The sequence below is a fragment of the Macaca fascicularis genome, chromosome 17 (assembly GCF_037993035.2).
Source record: "Macaca fascicularis isolate 582-1 chromosome 17, T2T-MFA8v1.1".
Lineage (NCBI taxonomy): Eukaryota > Metazoa > Chordata > Mammalia > Primates > Cercopithecidae > Macaca > Macaca fascicularis.
In genome coordinates this window covers 64,942,346-64,959,779 of record NC_088391.1, presented here as the reverse complement: position 1 = coordinate 64,959,779, position 17,434 = coordinate 64,942,346, and the positions used below count along the sequence as shown (strand labels likewise).

The following is a 17,434-nucleotide window of genomic DNA, read 5'->3' as shown; positions in this document are numbered from 1 at the left end:
CATTGAAAATATTGCTACTTTGAGCATTACTTTTGGGCAGTTTATTCTCATTAGAGTACTTTCTTGTGTGAATACAAGACAGAGGTCAGTACTTACATGTGCATATCTATCTGTAAAATGTAATTTTTCTTTTTAGCCCCTTAAAAAATTATATGGAAGCAACTCCTCATTTTTTTCCTGCCAGTCTAGCTGTAATTCTTTTCCAGAACTTAAGCTGGTATTTTAAGAATCAACTTTCAGATGAATATTAAAAAATGGAAAACTGCTTGATGCAACTGATCACTGGTACAAAAAAAGAAGCCAGATTTTGTTTAATATACATCACTTTTCTACAAACGTAATTCTAATACCAGTGCCATATGGTACGTGATTGCTGTCAAATGCAGTCCTCTGCCCCTGAAGTCTCTGCTTTCCTCATAGAAGTAGGATCATCACGGAAAACTTTAATATTTGGTTTCTTACAAATACAGTATGAATTAAAGTGTCAGGCGCAGGGGTGGGGTGTGATTTTCAACAGTCCTCAAATGATGGGCATTACCTTATTTGTGGTAGTTATTTGATATTTTCTTGTAGTTCCTACTGATTACAATGTAAAAATCATAGGTGACACTAAGAGAATTACAATATGTTAAACCATCTCTATTTCATAAATACGGTTTTACACTGAGCAGGTCTCATACAGAGGCATGTGCCTCATAATTCCTCATGTAGCTGCTCAGCAATACAATTTCATATTTTCCTTCCCATATTACTCTTGCTGCTTCCAAATCGATGCATGACTTGCCATGTCTTTTTCTGCCAGCCTACCTTCATAGCTACTTACAAGTGATTTTCAAGGTTGTATCTTTTGCTTAATACTGCCTTCTTCCATCCTCATTGCTAAAATTGCTCCTTTCTAGTATTTGTAAAGCGTTTAGAGCTGTGGAGGGATACTGATTCAGATATGGTTCAAGGGAGACTTCTGCAGGTATCAGTAATGTTCTTTTTCATGACCTCAGTGTTGCCTGTGTGGGTGCATTCACTTTGTGAGGATTAACTGTACTGTGGACGTATTTGCATGTGGATCAGTGGTGTGTTAGTAAAGTGGTTCTCTGGGAGGAGGAGGGGAGAGGAGAGGCCTGATTGTAGTGTTTATCAATTCCTGTGGTGTAATTATTCCCACTATGGCTGCTTTCGAGGCTTTACCACCTGGCTTGCAAGATTCCTTAAAATTCAACAATTTGCTCTCATGAGCCAGGGATGAGCTAGCTCCAGCACACCATTGATAATTCCATTTATACAGTAAAGTTAAAAATTTTATGTATTCCTTAAGACTAGAGTGGCGAAGGTAGTAAATTTAAATTTTCTTTTCTCTTCTCTATATAAACATGGAAATGTTCTTTACTTATCATGCAAAATGTATTTATCCCTTTCCTTTAGAAATGATGTTGAGATAGTATTTATGTTTTTGTTTAGTTGTCATCAAATTTTTATATTTGAAAAGATCAATGTTAGCTTTGTAGGTTTATAAATTTTGGCAGTGTCATTATGCTGTAACTAATTTTTGTTATGACAACTGAAGATGATGGCAAAAAGAATCATTGTGTTACTAGTTACCCTGAAGATAAACCCTGAAAATATTATGATTGACTGTAATATATGTGATTCATTCTGAACAATTGTGCCTTAAAGCTCATAATTCATGAGTTCAGAAGTCTTTAAGGAGAAAGGAGCAGTGAGTATTTAATTTAATGTTTTTGTCCCATTGAGATGGAGTCTCGCTCTGTCACACAGGTTAGAGTAGAGTGGCACGATCTTGGCTCACTGCAACCTCCGCCTTCTGAGTTCAAATGATTCTCCTGCTTCGGCTTCCCAGGTAGCTGGGATTACAGGTGCGTGCCATGTTGCCTAGCTAATTTTTTGTATTTTTAGTAGAGACGGGGTTTCACCATGTTGGCCAGGCTGGTCTTGAACTCCTGACCTCAAGTGATCCTCCCACCTTGGCCTCCCAATGTGTTGGAATTACAGGCATGAGCCACTGTACCCAGCCTCACTGCTGCCTGTTTAAAAATGATTTTTCATACATTTTATCCATTCTAGATGCCTTTGAACAGAGAATACATTAATGCTTGTTTTTAAGTCTGCTTGAATCAGATGCTGTTAGTTTTAGCAACGTCTGATTCAGGGAGAAAATTGCAGAGTTTGAAAATTTATCTTTTTTATATTTCAAATACATTGACAAGGTCAATATTAAGATGAAGTTTTTAAAATGTCAGCAGTGGAAGCTACATTGCCATAGTATACATAATTGAAAAGGGATTTGAATATGGCTTTTACAATGGTTTTGTATGTTTCCAGTTTGCCAGTGGTGACAAAATCCTGCCAAGAGCCACGGAATATCATGCTGTGCCTTTCTGCTTAGGTTCTAAAATTTAAATAGCCTATTTGGGATTTATAAAATTTCTGTTGTGTCCATACTGAGAGTTTTACTTTCAGGAGCAGTCTTCATCTGCCCTGTCCTTAAAAACAAACAAACAAAAACAAAACAAAACAAAAAACACAACTTTTGCATTAAGTTTTTCTTTACTTCATTCTTAAGTTACTTCCTTTACTCAGCTTCACTGCACTTGGTTTTGTGCCTTTGCCATCTGCCTTTAGAAAACGACAAATAAATTCTAAAAAGATTCCCGTTGTCCATTATTTCCTGCTCACAAACACCAGCATAAAGTCTGGTGGATACATGCTTCAGCGTATTTCAGCAGTTATCCTCTCTGTGAATATGGTGGCTTGTTGTGGACCTGGCTCCTTGCTTTGCTTCGTTTTTCTTCCCCCGCAGCCATTTCAGTATGTTTACCCAGTGCTTCTCAGCAGCTGGCTTAGAGCAGGTGTTCAGAACATACCCACCCCACATATACATTAGTCCGGCTTATCAGAGTTCACATTAAAACTTTGCTTTGCGACTACCTCTGATGAACAGCTGCCTAACCACCCAGCATTAGCAGTGGGGTGACTTTTACTTTATGCATTTGGAAACCAAGAGAACAAGAGCAAGCCTCTATGTGAACGATTTCATGCCACACAAAAAGGGTTTATTTCATAGTGATGGTTGTATAGCTTGTGGTTGCTTTACATTTCTTTTCCAAGTTCCAAGGCTCTTTCTTTGCACAGGATAGAGGGATTGTAATAGCAGCAATCCAGCTTTTCTTCCATTTTGAACTAAGTAGCCATAGCTGCTCCAAAAGCTGCAATTAATGTAAATGAAATGGATTGTTAGCATTGGCTGCTGTAAGTGTATGTAGGGTAGTTGCCTGGACAATAAAAGTGGAATCAAAAAGAGGCAGGCCTTAGCTCTGCAATTATTTGTCTGTTTGATCTGGGACCCCAGTGCCCTCTACTTGTGAATTCTAACTTTCTCATCTGCAAAGAGGAACTAATAACACCTGTCCTGCCCATTTCAAGAGTTGCTATGGGTATGAAAAAAGGACATATTTGTGAAAAAGATTTAAAGCTGTCAAGTTCTGAAAGTGTGCATGGTATTGATATTATTTGATTTTTGGCGTAAGAGAGATTCATGACATTATATGATTTCACATCACAAAGTCAGACATTTTCAGAAATCGAAGTGCCGTCAAAGGTGATTAATTCTAACATGCACTTGGTGCATGGCTACTATCCGTAAGACTTTGTTGGCTACATTAGTGTTATGTTGAGTACGCCTTAGAATTTCTTAGTTCATGTTGCATTCATCCTATTTCCAGGCATATATAATATTACTAAAAGTTTTTTTTTTATTGAGCCACATCAATAGACTTGATAATGATACCAACTAGTAGGTGTATCATAGTATTTATTAAAATATCGTCTTGAATTGGGTCACTCCTTTTTCTGTCAAGTCACTTCAATTTTGGGGATCTCATTTATCTGGGAAATGGGGACAAAATGATATACAGAGATTTGGGAAAGATTATGGAATTATTGAAGGAGAGAAATACCTTCATTATTTGAAAAGATGATGCGTTGTTCATTTTAAAGCCATTAAAGCATGCAAAGCCGCATCATCTCCCTGCCTCATATCTTCTGTTAATATTTGGTGAACATTATTTATAACTTTTCTGTATACATACATACAAATAATTAGAAACATTTTTTAAAAAATAAGATCATATTTATACTTTGCATCTCTTATAAAGAGTAGTTTGCTTCCAATGGAATGAAAAAAATCGGAATTGAATTTAAGCTTAAGGACTTGATTAACTTCATATTAATATCCTTTTACCAAAATGATATTATTAACAGTTAATAAAAAAAAAACCCAAACTTTGAATTCTGTTTTTTGAAATGACTGAATTTAACTTTAAACAGAATCTTTTGACTTTTTGTTAGAAAGATGGGAAAATTAATGAAGTTTCTTCCTGATTCCCTTTTTCCTCTTTTTGTTTTACTATTCTTTTAAAATTAAGGTTATTCACATTTATTTTATGATTCTTAATTGTAATGATCAAAGCTGTGAAGTATTATTACTTCCCTCAGAAATATGAATACATGGCTTCCCTGTCATCTGGCGTTTGGTGTCACTGCGAAGGTTGAAGCAAACTGATCTTTTCACTTGTTCTTGTTTTTCTTTTTTTGTCCAGGATGCTAATGAACAATTATTTTAAACCTGAAAGTTCAGGAACTTCATCGATTGTCTTACTTTTTGTCATTCTGTTTCATTTTCTCTTGGATCTTGCTCTTAATATCTGAGAAGTAGAGTCTGTTTTTATGACAAGAGGTTTTAAAATTATATTTAAAGTACACTATTTTGTTCTTTAGTAACTTTGAAAATATGTGTGATGTTTGTCCTTGATTTTCCGTATCTGTGGCCTTCATCTTTAACTTTTTAATTTCACTCAGTGTGCTTTCAAGTTGAACTTTTTAAAAAACTATGTTTTCAGTTAAATTCTTTACTTTTTTGTTCCCAAGATAGCTATATTTCATAGCTGTGTTGACTTATTTTCATTTCTTTTAGTTATCTGTTATTGTATCACGTGAACCCTTATACATCCTGAACTTACACTTGTACCTCCGCCTTGAACATTTTTTTTAAAGAAACTTTTATCTGTAATTATTTTAATTTTTTAAGTCTATGAAGAGATATTTGTCTAAATTCTTCATCTGTTTGCTTGGGTTATTTCTACTGTGATTGTTCTTCATTGGCCTCTTGCTTACTTTTCTCTCTGGCTTTTGGTATTTGTTGCTTTTACCTGCGGTTTTCATGGGCTCTCCCTGAGTATCGCCTATCTTTATATGGGGCTAGTGTTTGCCAGAGCACAGTATGAGCAGGAGCACCAGTGATTTGGGTATGAGCTACTGAGTGCAAATCTTTGACTTGATTTTGTTATTTCAAATACCGTGTAAATAAGGATGTCATTTCCAGAGTCTTTGCTCTGCTTCCAGTGCCCCTTAAGTAAAGGGCTCCTGTCTTCCTTCCTTCTGCCATGTCAGGTAGAACCCCTTCATGAGGGAGCTAAGTTCCACAAAAGGCTGTGCCTGTGTGTTAGTTCTTTTAACAACACTTTCTCTGCTTTCTGAGAAATTGATCTGTATTCACTTGATTATGTCTGATGTCTATTCTAATCAAAGGGTCATTGAATAGGTCTGTGATTTTTACTTTTAGGAAATTCCGTGTTTTGTTTGAGGTTTGAGGAACTGTGTATCAGCTCCCAGTTGCCTCTCACATTTCACAGTATTTGACAGATGTGCTTTGGTTGGGAATTTGAGTTTGTGACTTTTTACTTTCACTAAAGGTGGAGGGTTTTTTATTTTTTCATTTTTTTTAATTTTCTTTACCCATTTTCAGTGGGTTTTAAAAGAAGGCTGTAAAAATGCCTTTACATTGGCATTTTGAATAAGTAACCTTTTAAATAGATTTAAGGGGCACATGGAGAATATCAAACTTGCTGTGGTGTTTAAAAAAATGACTTTGTACTCAGATTGCCTGGTTTCCATCCTAGTTCTGCCAGTGTTCAACTTTGCTTGTATATTTCAGTTGCCACGTCTGTGATACGGCAATGACAATAATAGTTCCTACTCCATAAAATTGGTGTGAAGGTTAAATGAGAAAAAAATTCTAAAGAATTTGCATATTGCCTGGTAGTTACTAGTGCTCATCAAAATAGCAGTTTTTATCATTTTAAGCTGTGCTAGTTGTGTTTAGAGTATAGTCAGTTTAGCTTTAGGAAAATTGGCTACTAGGCCAGCATTTGTATAATTTATTTCCTTTGACTGAAGAGCATGCTGGGATGGGTACCAGGTGTTCTTATAGGGCAGCTTTTGGTGTTGGGGTCTGATTGGGGATTTCCAAATTGTTTTACTCTGTGTTGATAAAGAACAGAATCATCGCCAATTCTCTTGGAGGAAATAACAATGGATATGCTGTGATAGTTGGGGTATATGTTATTGGTTCACTTACAGAATGTTGGCTACTTCTGTCCTGTAGTGTTGCAAACACTACAATTCAGACATATATTTAGCATTTATTATTTGTTAGACCCTGGGCTAGAAAGATAAATTATATTTAGACTCTGCCTTGACGACTTCATCGTCTCAGAGACAGACAGATAAGTTTCTACAATTGTATGTGATTGGTGCCATAATATATTTATTAGAGCCAGGGAATTGGGATGTGGGTTCTGGAAGGCTTCACATATAAAGTGACATTTGAGCTAGACCTTGAGTTGCCAGTGTGACATTGACTGGAAGAAATGGGAGCAGCCAAGAAAAGTTAGTTTAGAAAAAAATTCTTAGCAAATGCAAAAGTATATACTTTTTCTTTGGGCACAAAAGTGCCCTGAAAAATTTCCTCTTAGAGTTAAAGATAAATGTGTGATAATCAGTGATTCCAGAAGGTCTACTGGAAGTGGCAGAACAAAGGAAGACAGGAGCCCTTCTCCTAAGGGGCACTGACGTGCCGTGGAAGCAGAGGGGAGACTCTGGAAATGACATCTTTCTTTAGACAGTATTGGAAATAACAAACACAAGTCAAAGATTTACATTTCAGCCAGAATCTGTTGAGGTTCATTTATCTTTTTCTCCCTTCCTCTCCTTCCTTCTCTCACTCTTCCCCTCTCTACCCTCCCTCTCCCTGCAGTTCCTCTCCTTCCCCCACTTCCTCTTTCTTCCCACTTCCTCTACCCCCCTACTTTCTCTCCCCTCTCCCACTTCCTCTCTCCCCTCTCTTCCCCTCACTTTCTCTCCCCCCACTTTCTCTCTGCCTGTCTCTCTCCCCTTTGCCACTTCCACTTCCTCCCCTCCCTCCGTTCTTCTTTTTCTCTTCCCTGTTTACACATTTTCATTCTCTGGCCACTTGATTATAGTGGTTCTTCAGCTAAGCTATTTAGAGTACCTTACCAAAGTAATTATTATACTTTACCAGAAATTTTCAAGAGTGATCATAAAAATATGAGTATCTTTCAAATATCATTTTAGTTAAATTTTTTTGACATAATGAGAACATTGTAGTGTTAAAGCAGCATAGTAATTGATTATTAATATCATTTATTGAAGTATAATATCTATATAGTTTTATGTATCAACATTTGTATACTATTTTAATAAGCCAGCTTCTTCCCTTCTCTCAAGCTGATGTTAGGTGAGAATTTCTTACTTTCTCTAAAGAATTTTATTTAATAATATGAATAATTATTGACTCAAGAAGTGTGATTTTTTTGTGTCTTACACATAATCAATTTTTCAGTATATCTTATAATCTAATGGAATGTAACTTTCTCAAATATTCCAATTTAAGATTCAATTGATTATTCATATTTAACATGCTGCTTCAAATATTTGTGCCGTTAGAGCATGACAGTTAATATGAAAGTGAATTTATTTTTATTAAAGGCTTTTAATTTGTTTTCTATGTCCACTGTAACAAATTACCACAAACTTAATGGTTTTGGAAAAAAACACAAATTTATCTTAGAGTTCTGGTGATCAGAAGTCCAATGGTCTCACTGGGCTAAACTCAGAGTATTGAGAGGATTACGTTCCCTTTTGGAGGTCCTAGGGCTAATTCCATTTCCTTACCAGCATCTAGAGCCTACTCAGGTTCCTTGGTCCATTCAACTCCACCAACTTTGGGCCGAGTCCTTCTGGCATTGCCATCTCTCTGGTTCTCCTCTTCTTCACATTTAAAGACTATTGTGGTTACTTTGGCCTATCCTAGATAATCCAGGATGATCTCCTTATTTTAAGGTCAGGTGATTAGCAACTTTAATTCCATCTGTGACTTTCATTCCCCTTTACCATGTAGTCTAACAGATTTCTGGGATTAGGACATGGACATCTTTGGGGGCCATTACTCTGCCAACCGCAGGTTTTCAAGAACATAAGTGACTGTGATTACAGGTACATGTTACTATTGTCATAGACACATGGTTGGGAGTTTTGGAAGAATTCTCATTTTACTAATTCCATTAATAGTCAAACAAATTATGATTTATGTCAATCAAAATATAATTTTCTTCCTTCTTGTGACTGGAAGAAAAAAGTCCATTCAAATCATTGTTGCAGCTAAATGAAGCAAGTGATAATATTAAAATTTCCCATTATAAAAAATCTAATAAATATCTAATATTTTGCAAACAGTAGATTGTTTAACACAGTTTCACATGGTGATGCTATAGTTTTATGTGCCTTCAAAGCTAGATGAACTACTTTTAGAATTCATCAGACTTTTTGGCCTAACAAAGTTTCCTTTATTCTTCTATGTTGTTATTTGTAGCATATCTGGTAAAATTAAAATCTAGTTTCAGGAAACATGATTGGTTATCTTGTTAAAAGCTCTTGAGGTGATAGCATGCACTTACAGCCCATACACTTACTAAGACACCCTGTATCTCTTGCAGGTGTGGCTCTGGAGCTGTATTTAAAGTTTAGTTAATACCTAGCCAGCAGCTATCCGTTAAAATTAACCGATAGGCTAGGGCTGTTGCCTCTTTCAGGGTAGCGAGATCCTTTAGATTTCAAAGAACTTTTTCAGGGGGAATTTTTTTGATTGTTTTTGTTATCAAAGTGAGGAAAATTCTGTATAGCTTTTTCTTTTCATCCGTCTTCACACAGCAGAGTCTAAGGGGAGCAAAATCTGTGAGAGGGGCCTTTTGCATTTTTTATAGCTTCACGTCTCAGGGATGACTCCTTTAATTTAGAATACTAATAGCTGGCATCTAGGGGAAAATGAAAGGCCACTTGACAATGAGAAGCTGGAAGATTGAGAGCAAACACATGGAGAGTCGTCAGAGCCAGAATTGTAACAAGGGGGCAGTAGTTACACAGAGAGTCTGGGGTTTGGGACCCTGAGCCTGGTTTAAAGCCTCCTCCTAATGTTGCACACTGTGATAACCACTGGTTGTCGGCCTTGCACCCTTCTGCCATGAGTAGTCCCTTTCCCTGTTCTCAATCATATGCACTCAAATTGAAGGGTAGGTGTTCCTTTTTAACTGAGAGTTGAGTGTCCTTTTGAACTGAGAGTTGGAATCTAGGCACATTGTGACAACTGCGATTTCATCATCTATTGCTGCAAAACGGAGCATCCCAGGTTAGTGGCTTAAAGCAAAAGCAGTGTGTATTTTGCTCTTGAAGTGGCTACTTGGGTAGGACTTGGTGGAGTCGCCTTCTCCTTGCTGTACTCAGTGACTGCCGAGGTTCAAAGGCTGATGACTGGAATCATGAAGACTCGTTGACATGTTTTCCAGTCAGTGCTGGCTCTCTCAGCCAGTCTGTTGGCTGCAATGCCTTCATGTGGCCGAGGCTTCCTTAACAGTAAAGCTGCGTACTGGAGCAGGTGGGTGGGGAGAACACTAGGCAGAAGCTGCGTCACCCTTGGAAGTGATGCCACGTGATTTCCCCATATTCTGTTCATCTCAATGATTATAAAGAGGCTCATTAATTCAAAAGGAGAGGATATATCCCCCACCCTTTTATGGGAGAGTGGAAACATTATGGAAGTGCACATGTGACTGGAGATACTGTAGTGAACAGTTCTGGAAAACATCGTCAGCTACAGTTCATCTTCAAACTGGAGGAATCCGTAAACGTTTTGTTTTTCTGGAACTAGTTCTGGTGCCAAATTCTGTATCAATCGGGGTGTGAAAAGAGAAACAGAAAGAGGGGAAAAGTGCTAAATATAAGGCTTAAAAGGACTTGACCACCTATGATGGTAGGAACTAGTTAAGCACATTATGTATGGCTGTTGCTTCTATATATTTGGTGCCAGAGCTGAAGTCAGCAGGGCGAGCAGTTGGGAAGGAAGGATGAAAGTGGAGGGCAGGAGAGGACGGACACACTGGATGTGCGAGGGTGCATGCCAGTCCACACAGTCCACAGTGAGGATCAGTCCTCACTGATCATAAGCCTCCAACTTTAGAGAGGTCGGGGAACTGTGGGAAAAGCTGGCATCCTTGCCTGAGCAAGACACATCATGGCCCATGAATAAAATAAGCAGATGAAGGCAATCCCATGGACCGACCACTTTCCTGTGCCAGTGAGGAGAGAGGGCACATTGGTGACAGTGTGTGTGAGCTGCACCTTCCGAGTGTGAAATGCATGCAGCAGCTGCTTCACTTCTGCCCAGTCCCGCCTGAATGGCTCTTATAACCCAAGAATGACGGCACGCTGCAGGAAAGACAGTTCTGAAAATGTAGACATGTAGTTGAGATAGTTCAAATCCACCAAGTCTCTCCTTGCCTATTCTCTGCCGTTTCACTTGCAGCTCCACCCTCTTGCTGTCCTCCCCACCCGAGGATCTTAGATTATAGACCTCTGTTGGTTCCTGTTCTTTCCTTGATTTTCCCATTTCTGTCTGAAGCACTGCTCGTGGGACCCAGTCTTGTAGTGGAGAGGACCGTACTGTCACATGAATGGACGTCTCCACATGAGGAAGGCTCATCTGCCCTAGAATACCACCTGCCTGGATTCACTGCTTATGAACTCTGCACAACTCTGAGAACCTGCAAGATTATTTATGGCCTCTTGTTGCTTTTTTGTATGGTACTTGACTCAGTTACTGCTGTCTGTTGTGGTTGAGACCATTCCGCTCCCTGGATTTTGGATCTTGACTGCCTGTCTGTAATGCTGTAGACCAGTCAGGCTTGGGCCAGGGCTTTGTGGCCTCAGGGTATATGATTGAGAGTTTAGGAAAGAGAAAACATAACTTGAGGAAAAGGAGGATTCTGATTTTGAACATGATGGAAGTATGTGAATAATCGGGGCATCAGGGGCTTGTCCAGATAGTAAAGTTTAGAGCAAAATTATGAGCAAGCATGATAGTAGTTTATATTCAGAATATGAATGAATAATGTAAAGGCTGGGAGTAAGTTAGAGGCAAGGTTGGCAGGCAGTAACTGGGAGGACATGGTGCTGGAGAATGCCTGATAAGCAGGAATGTAGTAATTCAGACGGAGGTTCATGAACCAGGAGGCACTGATACTGGAGAGAAGAATGAAGTGGGTAGTATCACTAAGTTGAATCATGCTGGCACCAAGAAAGGTGGTGGCATGGGGCAGCTTCTGTACAGCAGGGCTGGAATGCAAGGGGCTTTTTTATTACATGTTAAGTCTTAGACTGTACCAGGGTTGCTTGCCTGGCATTCTGGTTGAGCCATAGTACGGGACTAGGAAATCCTGTATACTTGAACTACCAGGAACAAAGATAAAGGGATTATTTGATGAGGTGAGTGATGGTAGACAGGGAGAGGGTGCGAGCATCATACTGGATAAGTATTAAGTTGCCTTATAGAGATCTTTTCAATGAATATTTGAACAAAAGGATGAATGAAAGGTGAGTAAGAGCAAAAGAAGGACAATGAGAGAAATGAGAATGAATTTTACTTTTTCTTCTTTTTTGGAAAGAAGTGTTAAAGAGTATGATAATATGTGACAGAAGAAAGAAAAATGAAATCCTGAAAAAAATGAAAAATGGGTGATGGAAAACCTGAAATATTAAATATTTCTTTTATTAAGATAGAGTTTTCCAGTATGTGGTAGATGAAGGAAAGGGTCTGGTTTACAGGAGTTAACTATGAGAAAAATGGCAAGAGAGGGATTTTCCTAAGTAGTTACTCTCCATGGCTAGGCTGATATCATGGTAAAAATACTCTGAGTATACTTCTTAGGCTATTGTTAAATATAGTAACAAATATGAAGGTGTTTTTTCCTATACCAAGTGTATTTATGATCTACACATTTGTGCTAACCCAACAATTTTATAATGAGGCATCTAGCAACAAGATTTCTTTTTTATTTTTTAATGGAAGATATCCTTTCTGACAGTTGTCTTTGCCTAAGTGCACATTTACCTTGCAATGCATATGGGACCAAGAAAACCCCCCAAACGGAACCTCCTCCTCCTCCTTCGTTTCTTTTAGTTCGTTGAGTGTTCTGAGGATTTTCTTCTTAACCACTTTTCCTTGTTCTTTTTGTATTGCAAATTAAGTTTCTATTCATGTCTTAAAAATAAAATAACTGCTTCTGTTGTGTGATGAGCATATCACCTTAATAAAGCAAATCCTAGTCAATGAAGTTAATGTTTTTCAAAATCAGACTTTGAAGGTTCTTGTTTCACCAATCAAAAGAATTAATCACTCTAGTTGACAAAGCACTAGGGAGATAATTTAAGTTATTAAGTATTTGAAAGATAAAAAAGAATATATATGTATTGACTACTGTGTAAGTTGTAAACCATGATAACAGAGAAACCTAACTTAAAAAAATAGATTGTTTCCAGCATTTTTTTCAAGACCCCTTTTAGTCCATTTCTTAGTCTGTCAGGGCTGCTATAACAAAATACCTTAGACTGAGTAATTTATAAATACTAGAAATGTATTGCTCAGAGTTCGGAAGCTGGAAAGTCCGAGGTGAACTCTCCAGCAGATTTAGTGTCTGGCCAGGGGTTACTCTTAGCCGCATTTTCTCATGGCAGAAGGGACAAGGCAGCTTCATAAATCACTTCCTAAAAGGCACCGCCTCTTATTACCACCACAGTGGAGATTAGGATTCAACACGAATTTTGGAGGGACACAATCAGACAGTAGCAGTCCCAGACATAACCATTTATCCTGAATTTTGTATTGTCATTTCCTTTCTTTTCATCATATATAAATACATGTTCAAGCTATGTATCATTTACTTTTGTTTGAGACATTTGAATAATACCATATTGTTTATATTTTTATGATCTGCTTTTTTTACTTAAAGTTATTTTTGATATTCATTCACAATGATGCATATAAGTAAGATTATTTATTTTCACAAATGAATAGAATTCTATTTTATGACTACACCGTAATTTATCCATTTTTCAGCAATGGACATTCCTATTATTTTAAGCTTTTTGCTATCTTAAACTTGCTCTGAAGAGTCATTTAAATGTGTCCTGGTACAAATATAGAAGATTTTCTCTGGAATATATACCCAGAAGTAGAATTGCTGGATTGCAGAGAAATTTTTAACTCTCCTGGATAATGTCCAATTGTTTTCCCATGTAGTTGCAACAGTTTTTGTTTGTTTGTTTGTTTGTTTGTTTCTGAGACAGGGTCTTTGTCTCCCAGGCTGGAGTGCGGTGGCACAAACGCAGCTCGCTGTAGCCTCAACTGCCCTGGCTCAGCAATCCTCCTGCCTCCACGTCCCAAGTAGCTGGAACTTCAGGCAGGCATCACCACACCTGGCTAATTTTTGTATTTTTTGTAGAGACGAGGTTTTGCCACGTTGCCCAGGCTGGTTTCGAATTTCTGGCCTCAAGTGATCCTGCTGTCTTGGCCTCTCAGAGTGCTGGAATTACAGGTGTGAGCCACTGTGCCCAGCCTGCAACAGTTCTTAAATAGTACTGGTTAATAGTCCCATTTTACCACATCCATACTATCTGTTGGTGTCTGCTGACATTTGAAGATTTTTCAATCTGGTGTGCGTTAAATAGTGTCTCACTGTAGTTTTATTGCATTTTGTTATTAATGGTTCATATGTTTATTGATTATTTGGGCTTCATCTTCTGTGGAATTATTTTTGTCTTTTGCCCATTTTTCTAATGAATGGTGGTCTTTTTTGGGAAGGATGATGGGGTAGATATTCAGGATTGATTAAAGGTATAGAAATTATTTTCCCTGAGATGGTGGACTTTCTTTTTACTTTTTATTTTGATTTAATATTTAGTTTTGTTGAATTTATAAATATGTTTAATGCTTTTTCTGTTCAACTTGATCATGATAATTTTATATCCCACTGGGATATGTTTAGTAATATTTTATATAGGATATTTGCATCTATTTTCATAAGTGAGATTGGCTGTAACTTTTAAAAAAGTATTCTGACTGGTTTTTGGTAGCCATGTTAGAATCTTTTTCTATCTTTTGGAAGAATGTGCATTAACAGAATTATCTACTTTTTAAAGATTTGGTAGAAGCCATTTATAAAATATCTGGGATGAGTGGCTTTTTGTGGGTAAAATTTGAACTTAAAATTCAATTTTTAATGGTAATAAGACCAGGTTTTCAGTTTCTTCTTGAGTCAGATTTGGTAAGTTGTATTTGGTTTATTGTAAGCTTTCAAATGCATTAGGGTAAGATTGTACTAGTTTGCTAGGGCTGTATAACACAGTACCACAGATTGCATGACTTAAAACAACAGAAATTTATTTTCTCACATTTCTGAGGGCTAGAAGTCCAAGATAAGGTCTTAACAGGGTGGGATTTTTTCTGAGGCCCCCTCCCTGGCTTGGAAATGGCTGTCTTCACCCTTTGCCTTCACGTGGTCTTTTTTTCCTGTGTGTCTTTGTGTCCTAATCTCCTTTTCTTATAAGAACACCAGCCATTGAACTAGGATCTACCCATATGACCTTATTTTATCATAATTACCTCTTTTGAAGTCCCTATCTCTAAATAGAGTCTCAGCATTCTGAAGCACTACAGGTTAGGACTTCAACATATGAATTTCTGGAGGGCCAAAATTTAGCCCATAACAAAAATGTTCACAGTAATCTATTATATGTTTAACCTTGCTGTATCTGTACTTGTCTCCCCTTGTGCTTTATTTAGTTTGTTTCATAATGATTGATTGCTTTTACATTATTCTTTTATTTGACAAATCTTACCACGGATTTGACAATTTCATAGTCTTTTGAAAGCATTTCCTTTTGTTTATTTTCATTGTATCTTCTCTATTTTGTTAACTTTGTCTTTTTCTTAAAATTTCTGAGTTTATTCTCATATTCTTTGTCTTCTAAATTTAGTTGCTAAGCAAATTAATCTTTAATTTAAAGAAATTTCTATCCAGACAGCATTAGCTGTATTCCATGATTTGTGTGTGTGTGTGTGTGTTTAAAAACAGACTGTTTTTGAAAGAAACTTCAGGTTCATAGCAAAGTTGAGCAGAATACGTAGAAATTTCCCATAATACCCCCTGCTTCGACACACATGTAGCCTCTCCCATTATCAACATACCCCACCAGGATGATACATTTGTTACAGTTGAGTAACCTACCTTGAGGTATCATTATCACCCAAAGTTCCTAGTTTATATTAGTGTTTCCTCTGAGTGTTGTATATTCTACGGGTTTTAACAAATGTACAATGGCACATATCCTCCGTTGTAGTTTCATACAAAGTAGTTTTACTGCCATGAAAATCCTCAGTGCTCTTTCTGTTCATCCCTCTCTCCCCCCAACCCTTGGCAACCACTGATTGTTTTATTGTCTTTAGATTATTATCCTTTTCAAGGATATTTCATAGTTGGAATTATAATAGTGTATAGCCTTTTCAGATTTGCTTCTTTCACTTAGCAATATGTATATAAGTTTCCTTCATGTCTTTTCATGACTGATAGCACACATTTCTTTTTAGTACTGAATATTTCGTGGTCTGGATGTCTCAGTTTATCTGTTCACCTACTGAAGGATACCTTGGGTGGTCCCTACTTTTAGCAACTATAGAAACACTGCTATTAACATCTGTATGCATATTTTTGTGTAGATACAAGTTTTCAACTCATTTGGCTAAATACCAAAGAGTAAGATTGCTAGATCCTTAAGCTGGGAACCTGAACTTCAGGGGGTTAAAAAAAAAAAGAAACAATTGGTGGATCCTGAAGTAAGCATTAGTTTACTTTTGTAAGAGTCTAACAAATTGTCTTCTAAAGTGGCTGTTTCATTTTGCTTTCCCACCAGCAATGAGTGAGAGTCCTTGTTGCTCCACATACTTGCCAACGTTTGGAGTTGTCAGTGTTCTAGATTTTGGTTATTCTGAGTGTGGTGGTGTATTATTGTTGCTTTAATTTGCATTTCCCTAATAATCATATAATGTGGAACTTTTTTTCATATGCTTATTTGCCATCTTTATATCTTTCTCAGTGAGGTCTCTGTTAAGGTCTTTGGGACATTTTTTTACACTCTTCTTTTTTTCTGAACTTTGAGTTCTGTGCATATTTTGGATGACAGTCTTTACAGATAGTCTTTTGCAAATATTTTTCCCCAGTCTTTTACTTATCTTTTTATTCTCTTGACAGTGTCTTTCACATAGCAAAAATTTTTCATTTTAATGAAGTTCAGCTTATCAGTTACGTCTTTCATGGATTGTGTCTTTGGTTTCGTGTCTAAAAAAAAATCATCTTTGAACTGAGGATCATCTAGATTTTCTCTTGTTTTCTAGGGTTTTAGAGTTTTAAATTTTACTTTTAGGTCTGTGATCTGTTTTGAGTTAATTTGTATAAAAGGGTATAAGCTCTGTGGCTAGATTTAGTTTTTTGCACATGGATGCCAAGTTGTTCCAGCACGATTTGTTGGAAAGACTATCTTTGCTCCATTTTATTGCCTTCGCTCCTTTGTTAAAGATTAGTTGACTATATTTATGTGGATCTATTTCTGAACTCCATTCTGTTCCACTGATCTATTTGTTTGTTCTTTTGCCAAGACCAAACTGTCCTGATTATTATTGTAGCTTTATAGTAATTCTTGGAGTCAGGTAATGTCAATTCCTCAACATTGTTCTTCTTCAATATTATATTAGCTATTCTAGGTCTTTAGCCTCTTCATATAAACATTAGAATTAATTTGTCAATATTACAAAATAACTTGCCAGAATCCCATCAGTTGTGATGTGAAGTATTTTCGTTCAATCCAATTCATTTTATATATTTTATTATAACTTTTTCTGAGAGTTCTGTGTTAAACCACTATACTAAATTACCAAGTGCTAATTTCATTGTGATATATTTATAGCATGTAGTCTGCTTGGTACTAATTTTTTATGGCTTTGCTATATGGCGTAGTTCAAGGGTAGTTTTTGTAAATGCTTTGTATGTGTTTGAAAAGAATGTAGAATATATGTTATCTAGCTGGGAACAGTGGCTCATCCCTGTAATCCCAGCTCTGGGAGGCTGAGGTAAGCAGATCACTTTGAGCTCAGGAATTTGAGACCAGCTTGGTCAACATG

General features: G+C 37.0%; 1 protein-coding gene across 5 annotated transcripts in view; it reads left to right on the top strand.

Annotated features, from left to right (window-relative positions):
• The window catches only part of KLF12 (KLF transcription factor 12), a 447,122-nt gene that overhangs the window by 141,206 nt on the left and 288,482 nt on the right, over positions 1–17,434 (top strand). The gene's annotated exons all lie outside the window — the stretch shown is intronic.